Source organism: Mugil cephalus, chromosome 15, assembly GCF_022458985.1.
Source record: "Mugil cephalus isolate CIBA_MC_2020 chromosome 15, CIBA_Mcephalus_1.1, whole genome shotgun sequence".
NCBI lineage: Eukaryota > Metazoa > Chordata > Actinopteri > Mugiliformes > Mugilidae > Mugil > Mugil cephalus.
Window position 1 is genome coordinate 10,139,797 of NC_061784.1, and position 22,566 is coordinate 10,162,362.

The following is a 22,566-nucleotide window of genomic DNA, read 5'->3' on the forward strand; positions in this document are numbered from 1 at the left end:
GCTGCGGGTCCATCTGCAGTCTTCAAATGCACATTTAAGTAAATACATGGGCTAGCAAACTGAACAACTTCACTTCTGTATTCTGCGGCGGTTGCTGTTTCGGGTACATTAATTGCGTTCTGTGCATTAATTAGTTTGTAATTTATGGCTGGAAAGAAGTCACTCAGATATGGATGCAGCAGTCCAAGCGTGAGTCATGAGTGAGGATCAGTGTTGCCAGATGTAGGATAATTATTATAGTTTTCAGGCCTATGCGATCAAATATACGATAGTCTTGGCATTCCCATGCACCCAAAGACCTTTATACACTTTTGATTTGTGTGAACACCCACACATCACAAGTAACTGATGCCTGCTCATGATGTACACTGGCACAGTAAAAACAAACATGAACATGGAGGAAAAAAGTGCTAAAAGAGTTTGTCACAGAAAGGTCCACGCACATGGAATAGACTGTACTAGTGTGTGACCTTTGAAGTTCTTTAGCACAAACAATAGTTTGGAACTGAAAAATAATTTTAAAGGCACGGTTTTAAAGCGTTTCCCATCTGGCAATTGCCACATTGCCTCTATCCATGTAAAGTTCCCTGACCAGTTTGAATAATATAATATCTATGCTTGCGGGAGGACCTTGAGGCCAAACATTCCTACAGCGCTGCAAAATGACAACAATACTCATCCATGAACGAGGAGCGCGAAAACTGTGAATGCAAAGGCAGCAACGGATCAACAGTTCCCCAAAGAACACTAAAGCTGAACGCCTTCAAGAAAACTCAAAACAAGTCTAGCTGCCTCAGTGAACCTCTCACTCAGACACACCTGGAGCAATAAAACGTTCGCCTATTTTCACCACGCAACAATAGGCCGAGCCAACGAGCCTTGCCTTGTACAAAAGCAGAGATCCATGAATTTGTCATGTGAACGCCTACGCCTCAAACCCCGCGACCTTGAGTGTGCAGCATTCTGACAATGTGACAATACAATGTGACGAACAGAAACATGGCGCCACAGAGACACGACTCATTTGGAGCAGTTTAGGTGTCTTCTGAGTCATTTCAGTAGCCGCGCTTCCATCACAGTTTTTGGCAAAATAAAAGCGATATTTCGGAAATTTTGCTAAAGTACAATCGTGCTTTGTATGTGTTTCTATTGAGAGGTGTCTTGCAAATGAGGCGTAACTCTCATAAAGTCTCATCTCATAATATCCCACAATACTCTTACGTTCTCGTCACAAGAGACTTCACTTTGAGGAAGATGGACTTCACATGAGCTGGTCACATGACCAGCGTGATCTCCAGTGACAACAGGGATGGGGAAATGCGAAAGTGTTTCCGTTGCACTTTTGCGATGCACGTTTTTATCAATACATCTGAAAAACCACCTCATGAAAACATGAAAGTGCTTTAGTGATATTTGAGTTTTTTCCCCAAATGTAGGCGTTTCCAGTTTTTTATTGCGATATTTAGGTTTCACACATTTCTAAGGGTAACGGAAACACAGCAATGATTCCTTTCATTAACATTTTGTCTGGGATGAAGTGCAGGGCGGTGTGTGGCCATGGCATTCAATTTACCAACAATTCAGAAGACAAGCTTTTACCAAACGATCTATCCTAAATACTCTGCGTTCAGTCGGGACATCTGTCCTCAACACTTTCTTTAATTGTTTGTTGGCAATATGTGTTATTTTCTTCATGGTTCTTGTCTAATTTGTCCTTCTTATTAATATTACTACTTATTAATGCAACATATGCAACAGAAACACTGACAGTACAGGTTCAAATATTCATTTTTTTTTTTTTCATTTCAAACGTGCAACTGCGAACCTGACAGAGTCAAGCGACGGAGGCGGGTCCTACTGTGTACAGGAGGCTTAGATTGACAGGTCTTGGCTAGTGTGGCGCTCTGCACAAAACAGTGCGCTGTTGAGGTAGATCCTGTATCGCTTCGTTGGGGACAATTAAAAAAATATACATTAAAAAAGTCTAATCATTAAAGATTTTGCGAACCCCCTCGCAGTACTTCCGTGGACCCCCTAGGGGTAGCGGACCCCCTGTTGAAGACCCATGGTAAAAGAGACGATGCAGAAATGATCACGCACATCTATTATCACATCAAAAATAAGTATATATATACAGCATATAAAAATCTGATGTATCTGACTATGTTTTATTTTCTGTCACACGAAGCCCTGATCCTTCGGTTTGAGTATTGCAACTAAAACAATTTTTCATAAGATCACATCCTAGAAAAAAAAAGAAAAAAGCTGACACATAACATAAACCTAACGCTTGGCCTTGAGGACTGTAGCAGGTATTGAAAATGTCAACTAGCTTGACTTCGCTGCCCACCAACAACAGCGCTGCCGAAGATTAATAATTCTCACCGGGGTTCCAGACGTACACTTGGAACTTCCCCGCCTGAACTACACTTTGCAGCTGATGAATGGTTCCACTGTGAAGAACTGTGAGCTGCAGCGTGGTAAAGCAGAGGGAGAAGAAAGAGGAAGAAGAAAAAAGACTCGCCGCAAAGATAGATGCCTCATACATATTTAAACACAAGTAGAGCAAGGAGAACAAGAGATGAGAGGTAACCCTTAGGTGGATGCCAAATGATACCAGCTACTATAAGGCTCTTGCTCAGAAAATATTTAGATAGTGACACATGACGATGTTGGCGTGGTGAAAGAGCAGCAATGGAGATAGGTTTCTGTAAGGTACTACAACAAGAAAGACCAATTTGGTACACAGAGACATGAGTTGTTTTATATCAACCAGAAATACGTAAAATGTGAAAGCACCTGTGCCATGAAAACAAGCACTGCCAAGCACATATTGGCACATAATAGCCGGTCTAATGAGTGGTGCCGCAATGGGAAGTCAGCTCGCCAAGAAGAGCCAGGCTGGGGGAAGGAGGACATGCTATGATTTAATAAAGGGGACGCAACAGACAGTCTCTTCATGCAGACATTTATAATGAAATAGTTCTGTGTTTTATTTTGTGATCATGGTTTTGAGTTTCCTGTTTTATTTTGTTCAGTTTTGTAGCTTCCTGTTTCTCTTGCCTCCTCGTGTTTCTGTCTTGATGTCTATTCGTGTCGTGTTTTGTATTTCAGTTTTATTTTGTTAAGTACTTGATTTCCTGTTGTGTTTCCTCGTGTGTGTTGATTGCTTATTGGTCTCACCTGTGTTGATTATCTTCATGCGTCTCACCTGTGTCTTGTCAGCCCTTGTGTATATATAGCCCTGCCTTTCCCTTTCCCCTTTGTTGCGTTGTTTGATGATAGATCCATGTTTCAGTGTCTTGTCCTGTGTTTTTCCATGTCATGATTCCTTTTGTATTTTTAGTTTTCCTGCCTTGTGCAGCGCCTATTGTTAGATAATGAATACCTTTTGTTTGGACCTCTGTCCTCATTGTTTGTCCTGCACTTGGGTCCTCACCTCCTTCACAACCCTGACAAAAACAAACTGCAAAGGCTAGGTGAATTCAAAATATGGCAAAAATGTGTGCTCTTTTGGTAATCACTGACGACCAGAATCTGCAAGTTAATCCAACCACAGTTGGAGACATGAAATGCATGTTGAGCCTCCTGACCAAACAAAAACTCTTTGGTCTCAATGTTTCCCATCAGATACTGGTTAGTCACAATCTTTTCAAATGTTCAGGACCTGGTCAATATTGGTGAAATTCAGTAGCGCCACAATAAGCATCATATGGAAGATGGAACACTGATCTCAGAGCTGCTATGTTTCCTCTAGAGGTGTTGGTCTGGTCTTGTTTCCCAGCCCTAGACTCGGACCAGAACGGCTAATTCTGTGACCACGCGCATCTTATGTTCTCTGTGTGTCCGATTGTCCTAGTAACCATCAGAGATGTCAAAATACATCACTGGAACGCTCCAAGGCCAGAATTTAGTTTGCTTTCAACAAATTTCCACAGAACTGCGTTGTCGGGAGGACTCAAAAAAGCTCAGGCAGCGGGAAAGAGTGCCGTGTTTCAAAAAGTGAGCCGAGAGAACAAAACTTGCCTTTTATCACAAAGCAAAAAGGAACAGGACAGAATGCTTCACCAGTGAGGGCATTAATGATTAGAAGCATTCTGCTGGCCCTCATCATTACCTTCATCAGACGTTCCATGTGTTTAGTTGCTGTCTCAGGGGCGTCTGTGATGTGCAAATGCTTGGATTGATTTTTTTTTTTTTCCCGCTTCTCAACTCTCCCTTTTTACTACCGCTGTCTTGAAAGATGCTTAACTCAACAGAAGACTCGCGTGGTACTTGAATCGGAGAGCCTCATTTGCACTGAGTGTCAATAAAGATGTACTTAACCAATTGTGTGCGTCAGTCAGTCAATGCGAGGTGCCCTCGCTCTTCGCAAACTTTTGTGACTTTCACGAGCTTAATGTAAATCTGCAGCTTCTGACATTCACTGAATACTTTCCAAAGAAAACAAGCGCAGCAAATCGTGGTTTAACAAGACCACTCAGACGCTGTTGAATTTATTAAAGCGATAGCAACCATATGGCAAAACATAGGATTTAACTTGATGTATCCTTGTGTCTAATCTGAGGCAAAATTTAAAAGAAAGACTGCAACAACATATGAAATCTCACAAAATCTTTGGTTGATTAGAGTATATATATATATATATATATATGTGTGTGTGCATATATATATGTGTGTGTGTGTGTGTGTGTATATATGTGTGTGTGTGTGTGTGTGTATATATATGTGTGTGTGTGTGTGTGTGTATATTGTGTGTGTGTGTGTATATGTGTGTGTGTGTGTGTATATGTGTGTGTGTGTATATATGTGTGTGTGTGTGTGTATATATGTGTGTGTGTGTGTATATATATATATGTGTGTATATATATATATATATATGTGTGTGTGTGTGTGTATATACAAACAGATTTCTTTAAATACACATTAACGTGAATCTAATATATTTTAGTAAAGGGCTAAATGGAGGCAGAAGACGTTATCTTTCTTTCAGCACCTGATGTATATTTATAAATAGCACTAGTTTAATACAGAACACACATAGTAAATAGGGTTCCTACTTAATCTCTCATCAGTTTGGGCATGAAAAACATTGAAGACACCTGATTTAGAATTAGAGGGGTTCTGGAAAATGGAAACTATGTACATGTGACATGTCTTAGACGTGCAGACATGCAGGCCACAAAATAAAGATACTGGAGTCTAAAATATATCTCACAAATGACATTCAAGAGGAACAATGACAAAGAACACAAGCCATGACATTTCAGAGTAAGCTTTCACAGGACATCGTTGTCGCTCGGTGACAGACTGGTGGAGCCGTCAGAGACATGCTTCCACTCCACTGACGTTGACAGCTCATCAAACTGCAGACCGGATCTGAGAGGACACACCTTGCAATCAGGCCGGCATGCAAAAGGGGAGAATCAGAATGCATAATGGAAGACAGTGAATTCAGTACTGACAAAGACACTGAGCTGGTCCCTGATCTACCCTGCACACAATTTATCAATTATTAATATATTAATAATAAATGTGAAGACTTGTGTGCCACAGTGCTTTCATCAATGCACAGCATACGTGTGGGTTTCACATCCCATGGTATTGTGCCCCAAGTGTGCTGGTGACAATTTCAGGAACGAATAATCCGTAGGCTCGAAAAATGCTTAATTTGTGACATCAAATTAATGTAGCATTAATACTGAGGCCGTACTGTGTGTTGCTTCCATCCAGTGACTAGACACCAGATTTCTTCCACAGGGCAGAATAAGGTTTTAAGTATGATGCTCCAGAGGTGGCATATTTACCTTTTCATCGCATTTTAAAGCGCAAGTGCCTGCATTCTTTGAGCACTTTTAACCAAAGTATTTTACAACCTGATACAGTTTCATTCACAGTCCAGTGGAAGCAATTTGGGGTACACTTCATCACATGAATACAAGGAGCTGGGAATAAAGCCGCCGACCTTGTGGTTCGCAGATGACTCGCTCTGTAGCCAGAGCCACCGACACCTTGTCCGATGATTTGACAGTAGATAGAAAACTGATAAGGTAAAGCAAAGGGCGTACCTCACAAGTAACATACAAGATTTCCAAGGAAGCATTTTCACCTTTTTCACACAAAACAACAAGTTGTAGATAATCTATTCACCTACCACAAAGATGACTTTTTTTTCTGTTGCATATATGTCCTATAGGAAGATGTTCCCAACTCTAATGAAGGAGTTCTTCTGACCCACTGTATTTTCTTTAATTATGCTACCAAGGAGGAAAATAATGGACAGCAGATGACTATTTTCAATTTTAATTTCTTAATAAAACATGAATTTTCAACATCTAGGGACAGAAACTATGCCCAAACCAATTTGCCGCTGGAGTAAAATAAAAATCGGAACTGACAGTTACTTTTAACGCTTGTGGCAAGACCTGTACCAATGCATTGACTAGCCAATAAAGAGGATATTATCCACTGGTATGATAACTGATTCACCTTTCAAGCACAAATGCCATTTAACGTCTGGTCAGGGATGTTTCACTGTTGAAAAGTGAATACCTTTGCAGCTCTGTACTGTCAGCAGGACAGGCTGAGATGTATGAATTTCTTTCAGAGAGCTGTGAAAAGCTAATGCTCATTCTTCACTTACATTCTACTCTCTATGCAGCTAATGGCTGAATTCATTTTCAGATTAACCGGGGTTTACTGAGAGCCTCATTGTTTTATCATCACAACATTATTGCCATTCAAAATGAATGTTCTTGAAATGTTCACTTTAAAGGAGGCTAACCTTGAAATTTGTCCCGGCTTTAACTTAGACACCAAGAAGTGCTTGGTCAATGTACGCTCTGTGCAACACAATAATCCTATTTAGTGCAATGTGTTATGTGTTATGTCTGAACTCATAAAGACCCCTATCAAAGGGCTAGGAGACAATTACAACTACGTACAAGTTTGCTTAGCGATGAAAGGATCACGCTGGATTTCTTGGCATACAGTAGCAAACAGGTCTGGATGGAAACACCAGGGGTGAATCTGTGTTACGTTCCACTGTGATCCACATGCTTTCAGCAACAAGGAATGAGTCTGGAAACAAAAGTAGCGGTGAGGAGGAGAATCCTTGACTTTGCCTCCTTTTTAAAGCCTACTGGTGCATTAGTGATGAAAAATGCCCTAATCTCTGGTACAGGGGATCTTTGCTCCCGCTATAGAATCCGACGTCTGAGCGCTTTAGGTAAGTGCAGTGAACCGCTGCTCCGGGGGAGATAATCTATTTTGAATACCACCTGATTTCACTTTATCCTCAAAATGATACATGTGCTTCACTGTTTGGTTAATGGAGCAGTAATGCCTTGGAGAGATTAAAAGCACAGTTTTCTTGTTGCAGACTGACTCACAGCTTGGAAGCAAATCACTGACTTATGAGCTGCCCAAAATATAATAAGGCACCCGGGGAATTGTACATACTGTAAACGTATACGTGCTGTGCGTACACATACAAGCATCTGAGACCGGCTTGGCATTTTGAACAAATCGATTCAAGAAAAAAAATGATTGATAATTTAGCTTATTTTTCATGGAGCATCAAGCAGCACCCATACCCCACCCACCCCCAGCCCAAGAGTTTTATTTTTATTTCTTTTAAAAGACTCAACTCTTGGTTTATTTTACCAAATGTAAAGAAATGTGACATGATTCAAAAATATTTTTGAATAGTCTTGTGTCTTACTGTTGAGCTAATTTCTTGGCTCTTGATGGTGACGGTGGTTCGTCAAAGGTGGTTCCCTTGGTTATGTTTGCAGAGTAAAGAATGTCAATAAGACATAGGGTTCCTTCAGAGACCATGAATATTAGATCAGATGATATTGGACGTGTTTAGGGTGGTCATAATGACATAATGCACTCAATCGAATATTCATGTCCACGTCCAAATGCCATTATTTGCTTTGAGGCATCAATTGTCTTATGAGCTGATTTCATTTTGGAGGAGCAAGGATGGATCTCACAGTGATTGGATCTCTCTTGGACTGTCCGGATGTCCAGATTGCATGTCTATATGTGGATAATCAGTGTGGGTTAAGATGGCAGTAGTGCCAGTGGGACATAAAAATGCGTCTATGAAGTCTGTCATTCATCCAGGTCGTGGGATATCCCAAGAAAACTAATTATATATGGATTCTATAAGATCTTGCCTCAGTGTTGGACGGATTGTCTGACATCCAACAGAGTAAAAACATTTCTTTGTAAGGATGAACCACATTTTCTATCCTCCCTGCCGCACCTGAATAAGTGAGATTTAGTATGTTAAGTGCATCACATGTTTATGTGCCCATAGCTAAATTGCCTGTCAAATAAATCTGGATCTTTTATGACAATATATAACATTTGACCTTACACACACCAACACACACACGTACACACACTCCTATGCACTCTTCTCATCACCAATAACCCCCAGCAGGATGCAGTGAGGTCATCATATCCAATTTCCAGAGAGATGTATAGTAATGAAGTAGAACTACTTCACTACTGTACTTTATTGCACAACTACTACTGCGCTACTAAAATGCTGTATCTGTCCTTTACTGGGGTAGTATTCTCTTACTTCCACTTTTACTTTACTACATATTTTCGATGAGTGTAATACTTTTACTCTGTTACATTTTTTAATTTTTTTTATGTGCTGCATTGCTGTGTTGTAATTGACCTTTCACAAAACCCCACATCCAAACAGTCATAGTGATAGCTAGCTAGTTAACATCGAGCTAGCAAGACAATATGAGTATGACACTCATATACACACAACTGTATAACAATCTTATGGTTACTTTTGTCTAGTATTAGTAATATTAGTGCCTAACTAATGTTACTTAACTTACTGTTAGCTAGCCAGCTAGCTAGTGTGTTCACTTTCACTATTTAACTTTAGCCGCTGCGTTGGGTCTCAATGTTGGGAGCACTTTCTTTATGTCTCTCATTATGTTCCATCACTTTACAGTACTCTCTTGTACTTTCCTGTTCTTGCTACAACCAAAGAAATTGTGAGTGTCCTTTAGGCTAAATCTTAATAATAATATTTTTTTTGTAATAATATAAACAGTGATATTCAAACTTTTGACTGCTTTCTTTAATAACATAACACACTACTTGTAATTTACTTCCAGTGCTTGAGTAGTAAATTTTAAAATAAACTACTTGCAATATTTAAGTCTCAAAAGGTTGAATGCTTTAACACTTAAGTGTGGTGCTTAAAGGACACTTCAGCTTCTATTCAAGTCACTTTTTTGATGGAGTCCTTGTACTTTCCCTCAGGTCTGGGTCTCTAGTGCTTTATACATGTCAATGCCAATTTCTCAACTGACCTCTGTAGTGACATTAAACAGGAAGGATGCTCGCTCCCTGAAATAGTTTTCAAATGTAGAATTTTTAGGACCGAAACCGTACAACTGCACTTCACACATTAACTCTATAGACAGGTTACCTCAGTGGGTGCACACAGCTGATTGTGTGCACCCACTCCTTATGATATATTAGAAGCATGGTGGTACCTTTTAACTATTCAAAATAATGTATACTACTTTCTAAACTACCACATTTGGGCATGTATGACTCAATTATACAACAACCAGACGGATTGCATCTTAATCCCTGGTGGACCACATACCAAAGTGTAACTGAAAGAGACGATGAGTCACTAAAACAAAATTTTGAATTTACTGCATACTTACATTTAATGAAAGAGTAATGGAGCGACCTGTACACTTCAGTTTTGTCAAAGCTTGAGGTGTAATTAAACTGCAATCACAAGTTATTCTCAAAATTAGAGTTTCAGATACAGGTGCTTATTTGACAGATCCCGCAATCCTTATCTTTACTCTGAACTCTGAAGAGTGAACACTGCACCACATCTTAATCCGAATTTTTACTACCACGCATTTGTTTCCTTGAGAGGACATATAGAAAAAAACACCACCAGCACACACACACACACTCACACACAGGGAGTTTCTGATCAGCCATGAAGGGTGCGCTGGAGCTTTAGCCCAGAGCGATGTCTGTTCTAACTCCTAATCCCCCATGCCTCCCCACTTTGATATATAAAGTCGGTACAAACTTCTTTTAGCAAGAGGAGGAGCTCGTTGGACACAGTTGCAGCAGGTAAAGGAAAATAATGCAGTTTGTCTTCTACATGAGTGCCAAATGACTTTTTAGTGGAAGGCATTCACATTGATCGGATGTGCCCATTACATTACTCATACTGTATGTGCATGTATGCAGAGTTGTTGCAGACCCTGCAACTACAGTGTATATTTACTACTCATACTTCACTTTATCATCCAATGACACTTTCATACAGCCCTTATCAGATGCAAGGACATATGCATCTGGAAGGGCAATGTTATTTTCTGTAAGTCTGCCAAACTTCACTCTCTGTGGTATTACATTTGGCATCGAACGCGGACTTGCACAAAATTTAACTATGCATGAGAGCCAGAAAGGTGACTTCTTATTAACTCCAAACCAACGGATTGAGGCCTACTGAAGTCAGACTCAAACTGGCAAACAAATCACAGGATATATTCACATATGAGTTCATAGGAAGAAACTCAACCTACAATTTGAAGACCATTCTTTCTGAAAAGCTACATATTGGATGCGCTTGCATGAAGTTTTGCCCCCAACAAATGGTCCTTTAATGTATTGCCAACATTATTGCTGGTTTTGACCACTGTCTGGTTTAATGTGTATTTACTACTCAATGGAATACTGAGTGCACTTAGATGTGAACACGGCAACATCTGTTAAACTGACATGTTAATATTAGCATTCCTCTTAAGGCATCTTCTTATACTTAGACAGACTTTAATAATCCACAAGGGAAATTAATTGGTCAAAGTAGCTTCATTGTTAGAAAAAGATGAGCTGTTATACAGCTGGATAGAGGAGGGTATAAAAGAAGTTCTGTAGCGTTCACTATGGCAGCGGAGCTGAATCAGTCTGCAGGAGAATGAGCTCCTCTGCCTCTCTGATGTTTGTGTAGTGGATGGGATGGATTGTCCATAATGGAGAGCAGTTTATCCAGTGTCCTCCTGTCCTTCACTGAGACAAACGACTCCAACTCCCTACCGATCACATGTCCAGCCTTTCGGATCAATTTGTTGATCCTACTGATGTCTTTTTTGCTGGTACTACAACAGACTGGTTGTTTCTCTACTTTCTCGGGAAGCTCTCAGGAAGCTCTGGTCTCTGAACGTGTGCAGCGAGTTACTAGAGTCTACTCAGGCCCTTCTTGTACACTGTCTTCCCTCCTTATCTTTACTCGAGACACCAAATATCACTATTTAGATCAGCTAAGTGATAAAATGAGGAATAAATTAATAAATTGGCATAATTAAAAGGAAAGACAGAGAATTTTATACTAGGATTTGGAGATTATAATACCAAGAACAGGATGTACATTTCATAGATTTCATTTGATTTCATGTCATAGGTGATGATTCACATGCCTGAAAGTCATATTCACCAGCTGTAGGTATCTGTTAACATTTATCTGACCACTGCTGACCCATTTTAAAACAAGACTAAGCAGGTAATTGTCAAATGTTTCCCAGGTTATTTAGAATCCACTTACTAAATGGTCTTTGTATATAGTGGTTTTCTATGTTTTGAGCCTCAAGGCCCTTTACCGTCACAGTGAAACATCTACGCATTCGCTCACACAAGCACACACACACACACACACTGATACCCTGGGGGTTCAGTGTCTTGCTCTACCCTCTGCCCTTAATATTATCCACGTGTCTCTGGTGCAGTTCATGTAGAGTGTGCTGTGATAGTTTTGGATTATTGTTAACCTTTTTCCCATGAGAACTTTTAAAACATGGATTTTTTTTTTGTCAATCATTTTTCATACCTTTACAGATTTTATTAGCTCTGTGGGAGTGCTGCATATTGCGCTGTGCCCGTGTCTGGTCCTCCAAAGCCATACTGAGGTATATCCATAACTAATCTTTGTGTTGGTAAACAGAGGGGGCTTTCGTGTGTGTCTGTGTGTGTGTGTGTGTGTGTGTGTGTGTGTGTGCACGAGCACCGTGCACTTCAGTATTGATATCTTGGCGCTAAAGGGGAGGTGGAGCTGTGAATCTTTTAAGAACATAATCCTGAGCACTCCACCCATCTCCTCCACTAATACCCAGATAGGAATGGAGCCCTGCTTAAGACAAGACACTACAGTAAAGCTCCAATCATGCTGCCCATGGGTCAAACTCGCATACTATTTACTGCAATCACACATGCAGTGTGTTGGCAGCACAGCTAAAAAGCACACCACGGTTCCCAATACTTACTAAAGACAAAATGTTGACATAAATACTGATAGAAACACATTTATATTCCTTAGTTATCTTTTACCACTTATCCTCCAGGGGGCCGGAGGGGGGCTGGAGCTTATCCTAGTAATCACTGGGTGGGAGGCAGCGCACACCCTGGACAGGTCACCAGTCAGTCACATTGCTAACACAGAAAGACAACCATTCACGCTCACATGGACACCCACAGCCAATCTAGCATGTCTTAACAAGCATGTCTTTGGACTGTGGGAGGAAGCCAGAGCACCCAGAGAGAACCCCTGGAAGCACAGGGAGAACACGCAACCTCCACGTAAAAAGGCCACAGCCAGCCGGAGGCTTCGGACTACAGACTGTATAAAGATGGATGTCGGAACAAACTCCTAAAATGCAAAGCCAAAGCATCTGGAGCTCCACCTGGTGGCTGGCTGTAGAATAGGCCATTCGCTCCACCTCCTTCGTGTTAGGTAGAGCCTAAATAAAACACTAAAGCACATGTAAGACTTTTTATTTTTATTTGATGATGATGATGGTTTCATTTCATTCAAGAGCAATTTTTCTCACAAGTTTCGTTTTAGTTAGTTATCTGACGCTATAGACACCAGATGTGACATCATGATAATTACCAGTTGCCATGCCAACCGCAAGTGGCCCTGTAAGACCATGATAGTAGGAAAAAACTAATAAGTACAATGTATAATTTCTTTGTAAGTGGTACAGGTAGAGCAGAGCAGTTTCAATCAAACAAACAATAAAAAATATATATAATATGGCTCCAAGTGGGTCCACTCTTGGATCGTACTGCGCAGACTCTGGCTCCAAACTCGCAAGATGGCGACACCAACATCCCCGGGAAACTAACAGCAGTTTGACTAATGGGAAGAAGTGCTGTCCATATTTACACAATCTATGGTTCAGACCTAGAACCATTTTGCTGTGGCGCATCAGTGCTAGACACTTAACATAAACACAAAATATCTAAGAATTCAGAGAAAAAAAGGAGGATTAATGGCTACCAGGTTGTTAGTTACCTCATTTTACTACAATAAGCATCTTTGCTCTTCTCAGAGTTGTGTGTTGAGACTAACCGTACAAAAGCACTGTGTGTGGCTTCATATCACTATCTTCCATCAAGAACATATGGATCATGAACTAGCAGAACAGCTACAAACTGGCACAAGATCCATATTGTGGGATAATTGCCACACATTGAAGGGCAGTAAATCAAAGCTGACTTGGGCTTAATCTTCTTCACATTTCCAATAATGCACTGAAGTGTTTTTCTAACTTGTTTACAAAGTTACTGTGATATGTAGATTAATCTGTTACCAACAGCAGAGTAGAGTGAAATGATCATTACTGGGATCATTACCATCTTTAGTTATCTGGCACAGAACCCAGCGTATGTACATATTTCTGAAATTGCCCTCGGGGACAAATAAAGTTTTCTGAATCTGAACAGAAGAAGAAGCTCCTTGCTATGTTTTTCTGCCTTGTTTATTCAAAAGCGTCAGCCTTTATTAGCGGTTGTTGACCCCGCTGTGAGGCTGAGGGCACATCTGAGTGGGCAAAAGCGGAGTGCGTGGGCACTGGTGACAACAGCACAGTGTCGAACACACACATTCTATGATATTGAAACTAAAACACTTTGAGGCTCCATAAAGACAAACACTGGTGCTCCTCAAATAAATATAAAAAAATATGAGGGACGCTTTATTCCAGAACAACTGAAATAGCTTAGAAATTGTTAACAGCAGTAGCAAATGGTGCAATCTGTTAAAAATGACTAAATCATCAGCTTGCCCTTGGTCATAGAGGCACTAACTCTATATAAAGACTTTAGGGCATTAGTTAGTACCATAAACCTTTAAATAGCTGTGGCTAACGCTATAAAAATCAGTGCACACACCCAACCTATCCACTGCTCTTCTCAATATTCCTGGAGAGTAGAAAAATAAATGTTCACATAAGGGCCCTTGTCCAATCAGTCACACTTCATTACAGTAGCTTTGTAATTTCCTGGATAGTGTTCAAGGCGGAATTGAATCACTTCAAAATAAGACAAGTGTGAGCAGGGAGACAGAGAGAGAGAAAAATGGATATCTTCCACAAATTAGGAACCGTCGCTGTTCCACAATTCAGCTAGTCTTCACTACGTAATCCGCTGGAGATATGAGACTATTCTCTTCAACAACACGGAGAGACCGCGAATGTAGGCCAAGCTGCTTCCCAGAGCGCACGCACGAGTTACAGTCGTAAACATCGAACCTCAGTTTTTCTTTTTAACAAAACGTTCTTAACGTCTCCTATGTTTAGAAGTGTAGCTTTAATGATGGCTACATTAGGAATGGATCCAAATCAAGGTTTAACATTCATTAATTGTCACTCTGAACATGATGACACATGAAAGTGAAGGAAATTTGTGATTCAGGTTGAGCTGTATACATATGAACTACTTCCTACTTCAACTTGGCCATCACCAGATAAAAGATGCGAGATAACATGGATTTTGGCAGTTGATGTCCATTGTTTTTCACCATGCTACGTCAAATGAGGTCTGACGCATTTGGAAAGTGCTAACACTGTAATATTACATACTTAACTTGCATTTAATATTATTGGCCAGACACGATCCAGAGCACGACTACTTACATGGAGAATTAGATGTGTCAAACAAGCCTGTCTGGTAAAGCTTTGAAATGAAGCTTCCTGTTCATAAGGTCTCTCCACATCTCTATACATCAGTAGATTGCGAAGGTGGTGCAGGTAGAGCGTGCGCCATTGGAAAAAAAAAAGTTTTAGATGTTAGTTGGGCATTTATCTGTTACTTTTTATGGCAACATGCCCTCAGTGGCGCACATCCACAGCCATGCACAACATCATCAACAACAACAACAACTCTAGACATAGACTTAAAGGGACAAAAAAGTGTGGGAGCCCCTGCTCTTCTTGCAACACGGGTGATTCACGGCTTCAGAAATAACCTGCTTCCTTCTTTTTTTTCTTTAATTTTATGCCATTTACAGTATGTTACAGTTTCCACTGTTTGCTTGGGATGAACACAGCAATACAGCATCAGCAGCGTGACAGATTTGTCTTAGTTGCAACTCCACTCTCCAGAGCATTGAAGTGAACTTTAGTTACCTGTTCAAATACCAGTCTGTTTTACTATTTTGGTTCACTCATGGTCTCGTTTTCAGACCCAGCATGCGGCTGCTGTCGGAGAAAACACTCTGAGAAGCCACTGCGTTCTACCTGCTCAGCACCAAGCGGCAGGCAGACGCAGTTAGGGACCAGCTGGGGAATAGAACGGGGCATTCAGAAACTAAAAAGACAGATATTTCCCTCAGGGCTTACTGTAGATTAAAAACAGGTATACATGAGAGTGGTTATTGGACTTAAATTCATCATGCGGACATAAACACCACAGCGAGTGAATGATAATGTTGCTGTGTAGCTGCTGAACATGCAAATAACGAGCTGATTGCTAACACGCAGATTGTGGCAAATTGCGGATATGAGGTCGTAGTTAAAAGCTGATAAAATAAAGTGAGAAAAAGAAGTCAAACTAATACTGTGCCACACCTACAGAGCATCACACTGAAATCCACATCCTACAGTCAAAAGCATCACACAGCACTTTGCTACTCCACACTGATAACACAAGGAGGGAATTTACCATGTATCGATTGCACATGTTTACCATCACTCTACTTTCAACACACACCCAATTCTTAGATAACCACAAAGAGAAAATGATTTAAAAATCAATCTACTGGTGTTTAATTAAATGAGAAAATGATTTTGGCTAAATTTCATCCCTCTTGTAAAGGATCCTATAAAACCTTGTTAACTGATTGCATAGTACAGCGAACCTATTCTGCTCCCACCGATGCTACCAGAGCCCTTTTTTTTTATTTTTGACGGCGAGAGGCCGTTTCTGGGACGGTAACACCGAAGACAAAGAGAAAACAGATGGATGCCAGCCTGGGTAGATGCGCAAGGTGAAATAAAATGGAATTACCGAGAGAATCGTTAGCATCCCTCTGTGAAATCAAATCATCAACTCAGCTTTCCAATCTTAGCCCAGGGCGTATGAAGAATGAAATGAATGCCCTCTGGAAAAGAGTTTTAACTCCCATCACTGACTGGATATAAAAAATTATCATGACTGACAGCGAAGCTTTGTTAGCAGAAACGAGCCAACCAACAAGTCCATAGGACTACGATTTCTAACTAAATATCAAGGCAAAGGCTTCTTGCTATTTGGAATGAAGCCCTATCCCTGACACATTTAACCTTAAACCTGAATTCATTCGTCAGACTGCTACGAGAGAAAGGAATAAATGTTAACATGTTGTGGCTCCGGGACCAGCATGGTCTGTGCAGGTAGATAAGAGTCTCTGGAGATTGTCGGCCCACCTCGGCCGCTGCGGTGACATTTATTAATTGCAATCTCATGAGGCAGGTTGTCTCTTTTCTTAGTCCATTTGAGTGGGCAGAGCTTGGGGAAATTAAATACGCTTCTTATTTAGTCTAGATATAGTCTGGTTCATGTGCAACCAATAGACTGACATGCACGCTAACAGACCCTGACACAAAGCATGGTTCAGCCTTCCCCTGCTCACAAGTGAATGGCGTGAATATCAATGAAGCGCTACCTCACAGGTACAGAAAACCTTTATTACACTTATATACAAATACACAGCATTTGTGCATTTAACTGCCGTCCCTGTTCAGAGACCGAACATGAAACAGAAGAGAGAAGGCTGAGGACGGAGGAGACGATCAGAAGTCTTTCAATTAAATGTCAACACAAAGGACAGTTTAAGCCTCACATGCTCAGTTTCACATTCACATTTATTAAACTTTAAAAAGACTGTATGGTACTGGGCAAAAGTTTTATAATTATATGTTTATTACCCCATCCTAGGTTTGTGAGTAGTCCAAAACCCTTCCGGCAGCAGGACCGTGAATTAAAAAATAATCCAAGAGTCATGAAACCCTACCTTTAGGCACATGTACAAAGAGCCTTTTCAAAGACTGCAAGCCTAAAGCCATAGGAGATGCTTGGAATAACCTACCAGGAAAGCAATGTGTGCCTGGTGTTGTTTTAAGGGTGAAAGCAAATATGGATCTAATTTAGGTTTTTGCATTTATGACATGTCTGATCAGGTCGTTTACAATTAATTGTGGTTTCACTTTTAGTTCCTAAAGACATTTGTACAGTGTAAAATACGTTAAGTATTTTTTTAATCCAATAATTTGTGTAATTTATGTGTATCTACCAAGATTTTTCACTAGATGCATAATTCTTAATCTAATCTCTTACAGATGCGCCTACAACTCCAGTGTAAGTTGAGCTCCTCAGCTTAATGCTAGCCTTAGGTGACCTTGATGTGACATCTTTTTGCATCATCTTTTTTCAGAAAAGATAATTCTAGCAATACCGAAACTGTCACGACCACAGACTGTATAAAGACAGACAGTGGAAGAGCTCGTCAAAAATGAAGCAAAAGCCAGCAGAGCTCCCCCTGGTGACTGGCTGCAGTATAGGTCGTAAGCTCCACCCCCTCCATGATCATGGATGGGCTGAACTGAAAACATTAAATTACATGTCAACTACATTCTTTTTCAAGGATGCTTTCTGTCATGTTAAGTAATTAATACAACGCTGATGCATGTTCAAGTGTCCATTTTTTATTCGATGCTATAGAAACAGGATGTCACATCATGATCACCACAAGTTGCCATGCCGACTGCTAAACAATTGCTTCAGTTTGGCCAATGCAAGGACGTGTGGGTGCATCGTCCATATTTATATACAATTATGACCATGAAAAAATAAAAACATTTTTCAATAGTCAAGGGTCATGATACATGTCATGTGACATTAAAATGAACCTATATTATGTATGATATGTATGCTAAAGTATATATTTACATGTGTATGTTCAACAGAGGGAAATACTGTTGAACCTACTATCTTGCCAAATATTATTTTAAGATAATATTTGAAATGCCTCACATCTTCTTAGTTACCACATCCATCTATGTAATGTGCTGTGCCGCTGCAGCTACTTGCTGTTCTCTCTCCTCAGGAGGTTCCGGCTGCCGATCAACTGGGGAGTCGGAGCTGAGCTCAGATCAAGATAAACTGATAATTAGTGTTATTTATACACCATCTCCACAAATCAGGGCACAACAGTGAAAACAACACAGGCACAAATGAAAATGGCAGCTCCGACTTTCTATAATTTAAAATGTGATACCACCCTCAGTTTTGGCAGTTGCCAGAAAGGGCAACGGGGAGCTTGTTAGCACAGAGCACGGCAGGGGTGGCGAGTCCCATGTCTATAACATCATTTGTGCCAGAGAAAATGAAATGCATCCACATTTCCCTGGGACTATAAAGCAAATACAAATTGGCTCATCTAGCTGATGTTGGGGGGGGGGGGGGGCTACACCTGCATCCTCTATGCTACTGCTAATACTATGGGCTTTTAACCCTGCTCTGCTTCCCATCCGACTTAAACGTGCCGTTTAATTTTCACACTGTCTCCCAGTATCATGCTGTTTTGTAACCACACTGGTCTGTGTCGTCCACCTCTGTGAAACTATAGACTATGAATACATATGTACACTTCGCAGACGTCTGCGCTCTTCACCGCGGTTGTCACTTAGTCAGTTAATTACGGTGCTAACAGAATGAAAATGAGACTGAAGTGAGTGTTAAACTAAAGCTAATTCAAAGCAGTCTTGGAAGGAAGCTGGAAAAGCACCCAGTCCCAGTACTTTCACACTAAAAGGACAGTTCACTTAAAAAACAGCCATCTGCATTCGTCAAGCATATTTATAAAAGAAGAACTATTAACAAAGGACAGCAAACTATTATCATTCTCAGGCCAGCACTGCAGCTGAAACACAGGTCAACTGTCACACTCTAGCTGTAAAACCAACCCTTAACTTACACTTAACACTGGAATCACAGTTGTTAATGTGTATACTGGTCCCTTCTATTTCTGAGAATAAAAAGTCCTGACTCCATGGTCAAGTTCTGAGCTGCCGAATGAATGTATTTGTTTAGAAGCAGCGACTACAGTGAGCTGGGCAGCATTACGCACTGACCATACAGCCTCGCGTCAGCACAGGCTCGGGATTCAAAAGTGTCTCTTCAACCCATGTGATCGTATGTGCGGACCCTCAGCGGGATTAAAGCAGAGTACCGCCACAAAACGTGTGAATCAATTCAAGACTGAAACAGCCATTACTGCTCAGTCTGAGGGATTGATTCACATCATGGCAAGTTTGGGCTTGCCATTCCCATTGACCTGAGCGAGGGCTCAACAGTCTAGTTATTATTGAGCTGGATGCCAATTTCAAGAGGGATATGTGCGACGTTTTCCATGTGTGTGTCTGTGTCTACATTGCAAACCCTGTTGTGCAAGCTAGCTTACACACAGCGAGTTTGACGGTGTAGTGCTGCAGAAATATGAAATGGTTACCAGCTTTATGCAGTTAAAGGCGGTACGCTGTCCAAGGTGCTGAAACGGGTCGGCAGTGAAGGCTGAAAGTAAGATCAGTGCAACACCTTCCTAGAATCATCAGTTACAAGGGCAAAATTTTGATCCATTTATTTTTCTGGTTCAAAAACCTCATTCCTTCAGTGTCCACGTTTTACGGAGCACTCAAAGAAGGCGCAGACTTATCAGTGCAGGTATGCAAAATGTGTGTACAGTACAAGAGCCCAGATTCTTGTATGCCTTTCATCCTGACAGCACCCCACACACTCTCTCTCACAGTGTGGGCTTGTAGCGAAACAGCCAAGTTGATCTCCTCCTCACCTCACTGATGACCTGCTTTAACACATCACTCTGAAAACCTGTTTGGGGGAGATAACCTGCTGTATAGCCATCAGTTTAGTCGTCTTGTTTTGTTTGTTTTTGTTTTTTTGCTTTTTTTTTTAGAGCAAACCAGCAAACCTGCAATCAGCTGATGGCAGATATCCAGTAATGAAAATTTACACAGATTCAGGCAAAACATTATGACCACCTTCCTCGTGCCTCCAAAAACAGTTGTGGCTCGTCAGAGAATGGACATGGGCCAGAACCCTGCCTTTGATCTGTGGCACTGAAAAAATAATCTTTGGCATTGAAAACAGTGAAAGATGACATAAGCTAAGCTAACTGAAACCAAGTAGTTTCCTAGTGTTGCGGTTGCGCTTATAAAGCAGAAATGAAAGTCTAATCAGTCTAATAAAATGTGTGCTTGGCAATTTGCTCAGAAATACTTGTTTATGAATAACATGCATAACTATGCAATTTGGTTGCATAACAATAATTATTATTTTTTAAATTATTTTTTGCAGGTGCAGTGTGACTCATGCTCAAGGCGCCACATTTTGAAAGTGTCCAATACAAAAATGGAACTGGCACAAAATATTTGCCCCCAAAATGAGTAAATAATTAAAAAACCTAAACTTAAGCTATACTATTATATTGCGATGTATGTTGTTTAGTGTACTGGACGTTTCAGTTCTTCTCCAGTCTCACAAAACTGAAGTCACACAGTCTGTAGTGAGTGATATGATCCCATAAACGCTGATTAGTGGTGACTTAGTCATATTTTGAGGTTGGATGTCCCCGTGTCGCCCTGTTAGGGAGAATATGAACATTCAGCCTTCGCTTCACATTTGTTGGGTGTTTCTGCGGCGACGAGCCATGAGACTGACTGTTGTGGTGGTAGTTGTCTTTTTTCTTGGCTGGATGGACACCGAACCACACCGCTGATTCATTCTTGATGATGGCTGATTCATTCTTCAGGACCACGCGTCCCCAACCACCCCCCGAACCCTCCCCTCCACACCAAAATCCTGCCAATAAGTTGACATTGAAACTGAAAACCAGTGAGACTGAAAAAAAAAAGACATTGTAAAAAGATAGACAACTTTTGTTACAATGCCAAAGTAATTTTTTCAATGCAAAAGATTAAAGACAGGGTTCTGGCCCCATACTTCTGAGTGTGTCCTGTTGTGTCTGGCAGCACGATGTTGTTAGGGCACGTCTTTGTGTCCTATGGGTTGAGGGGAGGGGCCTCTGTGGATCATCCCACAGATACTTGATCAGTTTGGGATCTAGTGAATTTGGAGGCCAGGTCAACACCTTGTGCTGTTCTTCATGTTTTTTTGAGCTGTTCCTAAATTGTTTTTGTGTGTGTCCTTAAAGGTTGGGGGTGTCTGGTCTGGGTGGGTGGTGCATGTCTAAGCAACATCCACACGATGATGGTCAACGTTATTAACTTCTACCATCAGCGATTTTAATGTTGTGGCCGACAGGTGTAAATTTAATCATAATGTTGTTCTTTTGGAAGCTGTACAGCAGTACAGTCTTTAACCCACAAAGCATAATAACTTGAAATTACTGTCAGCATTAGGCTTTGTTTCAAACTCACTTCTAAATCCTTCCCAAATGTTAAATCAGTACAGTTTGAATCTTGTAACTGGTGACACTGGACCCATAACTATCCACCTCCCAAGCATCTCGCCATCTCTGGTGTAAAAAAAAAAATCTCGAAAAGGACTCCGTCCTTTTAGCCACTGTTATTACTGCTCGTGTTACGGCGGTTATTCCCGACAGCACTTGAAAGCAACATAAATCCGTCTGTGTCCCGTAAGCCTCCGAGGGCGCAGAGGAGGGGAAAGGTCACCGCAGACAATCTCCTATCTTGAGGAATTGCAAGTCAATCCGTTTCTACGACCGCAGTTTTAACACCCCCCATTCCTTCTGTTTCTCTCTCTCTCTCTCTCCCCCTCTCTCTCACACACACACACACACACACACATCGCCCTCCAGTCCTCAGCATACACTTGTCGACTGGTTTGCTGTTTGCCATCCTTTCCCCAAACACACGTTTTTTCTCCCCCTCTTCCACCTTTAGTTCTGCACCACTACACAACAATCAAACACGCTGCAGCCGAGCCCTCGTTAACAGCTGCACAAGATTAACAGAGTATCTTTTCTGAATTGAGCATTTGGCAGAAAATAATCCTCTGAAACCACCCCCGTCATTATTATTTCTGTTACTTTTTTTTATTTTATTTTTTTATAACACCGGTTACATTATTAACCAGACGACACTTGTCCTACAACGCTACTTAAACGAGGCAGTGACGGCAGCCCCGCAGACAGGAGCTCAACTTTTTCCAATTCAGAGGCAGCAGCAAGAT

At 41.0% G+C, this 22,566-nt stretch overlaps 1 protein-coding gene across 3 annotated transcripts in view; it reads right to left on the minus strand.

Annotated features, from left to right (window-relative positions):
* The window catches only part of ntm (neurotrimin), a 351,663-nt gene that overhangs the window by 86,337 nt on the left and 242,760 nt on the right, over window positions 1-22,566 (minus strand). The gene's annotated exons all lie outside the window — the stretch shown is intronic.